Raw genomic sequence first — 5,571 nt, 5'->3', positions numbered from 1 at the left:
GAGGAAGCAAAGAAATAAAGTAGCTGAAACTAAGTCCAGGAAAAGAACTTTGGGTGTGACAATCGGCACAGGAAACTCAAAGGAAGCAAATAAATATGAAGTCTACTAAGTGTCTGAAGGGATTTCATGGCCAAACCAGCCCCAAGCCTGGCCTTTAAAAACCTTTAACTGTAAAAGAACTCTCAGGACCCCAAACTTATACCAGCAGGAAATGGGCTGTGAAAACTGTGAAAACTGTGAAGTCTCCAAGGAGGGCTTACTTCCCAGTGCCGCTTCAAATGTGGCCATGAAGAATAATGAACAAGGAAGAGCCTTCCAGGGTTGGAGCCAAGGGCCACAGAAATTTATGCAAAAGAATGCTTATCCTTGAAAGCAGAACAAAGATGTAATCATAGAATTTCCCCCATTGCTGAGGAGAGGATAGTCACAATAACTACTCAGAATAATACTATTCTATTATTTATAAGGACCCTGACTGCTATGAGTCTCATATTTTCCACTGAACTTGGATTCTAATGCAGGGTATCTAAGGAGAAGCACTTAGAAATCATTATGGGGAAGAGTGGAGGGATTTGTAGACAATGGTAGCATTTAACATTTTACAGTGTGCTAGGCAAAATGCATTGTCTCAATTTCACATAGCTACTCCCTGAGGTATGTACTGTTATGAAATTCTACAGATGAGAGTCGAGTAACTTGGTCAGGGATATATAATAGGTAAGTCTTGAAGTCAGGATTCAAAACTATGGGGCTTAACTCCAGAGTGTTCATTCTTATCCCTATCATATTTTATAATCACAGAAGTCTATTGGGCATGATGAGTGATATGTAAACCCTGAAGGGGAGACAAGACATATACACAAATTTAGGGCAAGGAAATGTATTATCTAAAAAAGGAGACATCAGAATGTTTTCAATATGCTGGAATATAGATTACCATCACTAACTTTTAACCTTCTTAGGGACTTGTCTTGTTTACTGATGAATCACCAGTTCCCACTACACCATCTGGTTCACAGTAGGTGCTCAATAAATATTTGTCGGATGAATAAAGAATGAATACCAGAGTCCTGTAATATTAGTCTAAGGTCCTTGAGCAACTGTGCCAAATTCTGCCTTCACATCTCCAGAGTCTAGTGAGGTTTGCACTCAACAAATGGTCCTTGAGCTAAACTGAGAGAAAACCGACTGTGGTTTTAAGGCTGTTCATTGTTCCTAGTTTCCTTAACTTTAAAATGGAAGGTGACACCTTCTCTAACTCTACAGACCTTGTGAAGGATTGGATTTTTCAAAAAATTCTCACCTGCTTTAACCTCTTGTGAGCTTAGTTTATATTCACTAGGTGAACTTGAAATCTTAGGTTTCTGCTTCTTTCCACCATATATGTCCAGTTCTTGTGGTGAGTTTGCTGACATTGGATTCCTTTTTTATATGTTGAATTGTACTACTAATCGTCTGCACCTTTCTATGTCGTAGTTATTGAAAAACCATATTGATTTCATTTACTAATAAGCCTGTATTGTGGGCAAGATCCAAAACTGGGAATTCAGTTGCGACAGAGAAAGCCATGTTTCCTGCCCTTGTGGCACATAAAAATGTTTGTGTGTTTTTAAAGACTGGAAATAGGGATTTAATTGTCAAACAAAACAAAACAAAAAATATTTCTGCTCCTTATCCCCAAAAGGAACAAAGCGATTTAAAAAAAAAAAAAAATAGCAGTAGAGCATGTCGTCCCAGAGGAAGATGAAGACAATCTAAATCACAAACAAGTCTCTACTTTTTGCTAGTTACAACTGAACTATGCCTTCAGTTATTTTTCGGAGATTCTAGCCAGACTTGCAGTCAATTCCCTTCCACCAAAAGAGAAAAGGGGGCGAGGGGCGGAGGAAGCAGTTTGGTTCTTAAAAAACAGGCAAGACAAGCAAACAAAACGTACTTAGAGACCATGGGATATCGATTTTAGCCGAAGCTGTCTTTAAACTATAATTGACAAAGATATTTTAACTGTAACAATAGAATGATAACCAACCCACCGGGGACTGGGCGCCGGCGTAGCTTCCTCACTTTCAAGAACATGCTGAGCTACCTGAGACTCTACTAGCCCCAAAGGCACTAAAATTACGTCAACTTTTCTTTACCTAAACTCTTCCACCACACCCAGCATGGAGATGCTTCTTCTAGATTGTGGGCAATCCAGTAAAGGAATCTAGTTGCCTATCTCCCGCAACAATGAGAGTTTAAAAAAACGGAGCTACAGCTCTAATAACAAAACCCATCAACTATGAAAAGTGGAGCTAAATCTGTCACTATTGGGCCGCAGCATTACTCGAGAATGTTTGATCCTGCAGCACCCTTCAACGTGCAGAGTCCCCTGGAAGTGGCTGCCCTTGGGGCGCAGTATCCCTTTTGGTCCGGGAGGCTAGAGACGAACAACCATGGAGACCTGGCAGCCTCCCTGGCGGGTCCGCGAGCGGGAGGGCGTACTCATCCAGGAGGTGCAAAAGTTGGCTTTGGCCCGGAGTTCCGGGGTTGTTCGGTGTTGTCCGCGTCCTGCCCCCGCCCTACCCTCTTCATGCAAAAGGCCAGGGAGTTTTGACCCACCGTTGCCCAGGCCGAGTTCACGCTTATGGTCCTTAGCCGCCGTCCTCTGGACAGAAAACAATTGCGTAATGAAGCGAGAGTGCTCTGAATGAACGCAGAATCTGCGAGAAAAATTTTCTTGGCTGCGCGTGTCGGCCGCACTGGGAGGCAATCCTCTTTCCAGAAGACCCCCTCCACAGCACCACCCTCTACACCCCACAGTGGCCACACCCATCATTTGTGCCAGGGAGTTTGGAAATGGAGGCGTGAAAACAGTGGACTGAAGGCGCCACTCTATGGGTGGGGGGTGTCCTGGGAGAGGGTGGGTAGGACAATGTGCGCCCACGACAGTCAAGGTGGGGAAGGGAGCCCCAAAGGCCACTCGCGGAGGCTGCAGGAGGCCGAGAGGCCAGGCGCGGGGCGCGGGGGGAAAGAAGGGGTGCGGGGGTACGCGGAGATTCTGGGGAAACGGGAGGGGCAGCACCTGAGGAATCCGCCTCCGGCCGCGGCGGCCGCCGCCTCGCTCCGCCCCGGGGAACTGAGCGCGCGGCCAACGCGCCTGCCAGAGAGACGCCAGCCACCGGCGGCGCTAGCACCTCGGAGGAGGGCGGCCCGAGCGAGCGGAGCGCAGCACTGGGACCCTGACTGGGGGTGGGGAGACGAGCCCCGGCCAAGGCGAGGGCCACCCCCTGGTCCTGCCCTCACGCCACGCCAGGGCCAGGTGAGCGGCTGCGGGACTCTGGAGCGCGAGCGCGGGGAGGCGGGGAGGTGAGAGGTCGCGAGCCGGGCGCGAGCGCACGCCTCTGCCCGGCAGGAGCTCCCCTTTGGCGGGCTGTGGACACCCTGCCTGCGCCGGGAAGCGCTGCGGCGGACTTTTTCTGGAGAGCAAGGAAGGCGGAGCGGGGATGGGAGCGCCAGCGTGTTTGTGTGGCGAGGGCCGGCGCCGGTGCCAGCCCAGATCCGAACCCGTTCTCCGCACTGCCTCGCGTCAGCCCCCTGAGGGGACCCAGCCCGTGCGGTCGGCGCTCGGAGGCCGAAGGCCTGTCACCCCGAGCTCTCCTCACCGCCTTTGTGGCGGGAGCGCGGAAGCCCGAGCGTGGGGTGAAGGAGGCTGCGGCGCGCGGGAGCGCGGAGGCGGCGGGCGGCGCGGCACCGACCGGTCTTTTGGGGGCGGAGGGGTAGCGAGCGAGTGGGGGCGACTGGGCACAGGTAAGGAGGCGCGGAGGTGACTCCGACGGAATGGAGAGAGCTCAGCTGGAGAAAGTCGAGAGCTTCAAGTGGTGGCTGGGCGTTTGCTCAGTGTCCCTGGGTTTCTTTCCTCCACACCAAATGTCACTTCTTCACGAGCGCACTCGCGTGGCTTCGGCCGTCATTCCCATATTTCGGTGAGTGGCTGAGGGACACTCTTATTCTGACTGAGACACAAAGGGTTGTGTTGACAGCTGACCCTGACAAAGTAGACAGCGAGGTGAGTGAGGTGTGTGCCCTGGCTGGGCGAGGTTGTGATGATGAAGCGGTTTGCTAAAGTCAATCAATGCCCTCAGCCTCTCTTCCGAGCTCCATGAAAAGAAATCATCTGTATAGATTGCGTTCGTGGGGTTTCTCAGTTTAATTGAGTCCATGTAAGGTCCAGAACACCGTTCATGTGCCCGGGAACAGCTGCTGCCTCCATCTGAGGCGGACGCATCCTGGAGAAACTCTCAGTCATGCTCCTTTCCTTTATGGCCGTGACTGTTACAAGGTCCTATGCTGGCCCTCTGTCCGGCTGAGAAGATAGAAACCAAATTTTAATTTCCATTTTTTCACACCTTTAGAGTCTCCTTCCCCTTTGAGACGGGGAAATCCCGGTTAAATCTCTTTTTAAAACATAACCATTTAAATGTGGGGAAGAGCTTTTCCACAGGAAGGTTTTGAATTAAAGGGCCCCATAAAAACCTCTCATTACTCTGTATATTTTCTTATACTTTATATCCTGAAATTCTGCTTCGAATTTTGTGACTGTATTGGTTCTTTTTCTTTCGGAATATTTGTGTGGTTTTACAAACTGGAATACTGAAGACTTATTTAAAAGAAAAAAAAATAAAAAATAATTGTATTAATGAAGATATTTAGTAATAGAATTATACACAAGTAGGCATGTGTTTAAAGGGAATTTTTTCACTAATGTATATTGAACAGTAATATGCATAGGGTAGAATTTTCAAATTGTGTAAAGTAAGCCCACCTCATACTCCCAATGCCCTAGTCCCCCTCCTCAGAGGCAAACAGTGTTGTCAATTTCTTATATATCCCTTTTATTAAAATAGAATTACTGTGGAAATGAAAGAAGAAAGGAACTGAATACAAGAATGAACTATATATCAGTGGTGATGGCTGTTAATTTGATATCCATTCACGATGACATTACAACCTTTTATTTGGCCTAAGGCAGACATTTATTACATTTGAAAATCAATTAGAGTGCTAAAAATCTTAGAACAAGTATTTAGTAGAAAGCAGAACTATTAAACTATTATTCCCCCTCCCCCATCGCCAGTGTCTGTACACTTGGTTTTTATAATCTTTGTTGAATTTATCCTCCATTTTAGAACTCTTTATGAAGTAGAGAATGAGAGCCATAGTTAACTCTGTCAAGTGCAGTGTATATCTAAAGACATTAAAATGACATATGTATACTTCTTCTAACATGACAACATAAAAATTTTAATGGTAAGGCTGGAATATGAAGGCCAAGTTTAAGACATTTGTTCACATCTCTTAGTTCCAGGCCTGGATATGCTCTAGCTAAATGAAGTTGCTTTCTTAGAAATGCTTTTGTTTCCTCCTCAGATGAAAGAATTGAACTACTGGGCTTTTAAGGGTCCTTCTAACTCCAGAATTCTGTGATTAAAATAGTAGTTTCTATAGGTGTTCTAAGATAGGCTAAGGATAACCGAGTTAGACCTGTGGGTTTGAGACAGTGGAGTGACAAAATAAATTCCTGAATGGTAG

The 5,571-nt window shown here is 47.0% G+C and overlaps 1 protein-coding gene across 8 annotated transcripts in view; it reads left to right on the top strand.

Moving 5' to 3' along the window:
- The first annotated feature begins 3,131 nt into the window (after positions 1 to 3,131).
- The window catches only part of GREB1L (GREB1 like retinoic acid receptor coactivator), a 223,999-nt gene continuing 221,559 nt past the window's right edge, over positions 3,132 to 5,571 (top strand). For 7 of the 8 annotated variants that reach the window (XM_025038617.1, XM_025038613.1, XM_025038616.1 and 4 more), the window contains exon 1: positions 3,132 to 3,301. The gene's annotated coding sequence lies outside the window, so the exon portion shown is untranslated. Of the gene's footprint in view, positions 3,302 to 3,329; positions 3,349 to 5,571 lie in introns of those variants that run through there. The other variant, XM_025038612.1, reaches the window with a different exon arrangement.

Source organism: Pteropus alecto, unplaced genomic scaffold, assembly GCF_000325575.1.
Source record: "Pteropus alecto unplaced genomic scaffold, ASM32557v1 scaffold146, whole genome shotgun sequence".
Classification (NCBI taxonomy): Eukaryota; Metazoa; Chordata; class Mammalia; order Chiroptera; family Pteropodidae; genus Pteropus; species Pteropus alecto.
The sequence above is the reverse complement of the archived record's forward strand: the minus strand, read 5'-3'. Positions and strand labels throughout refer to the sequence as shown.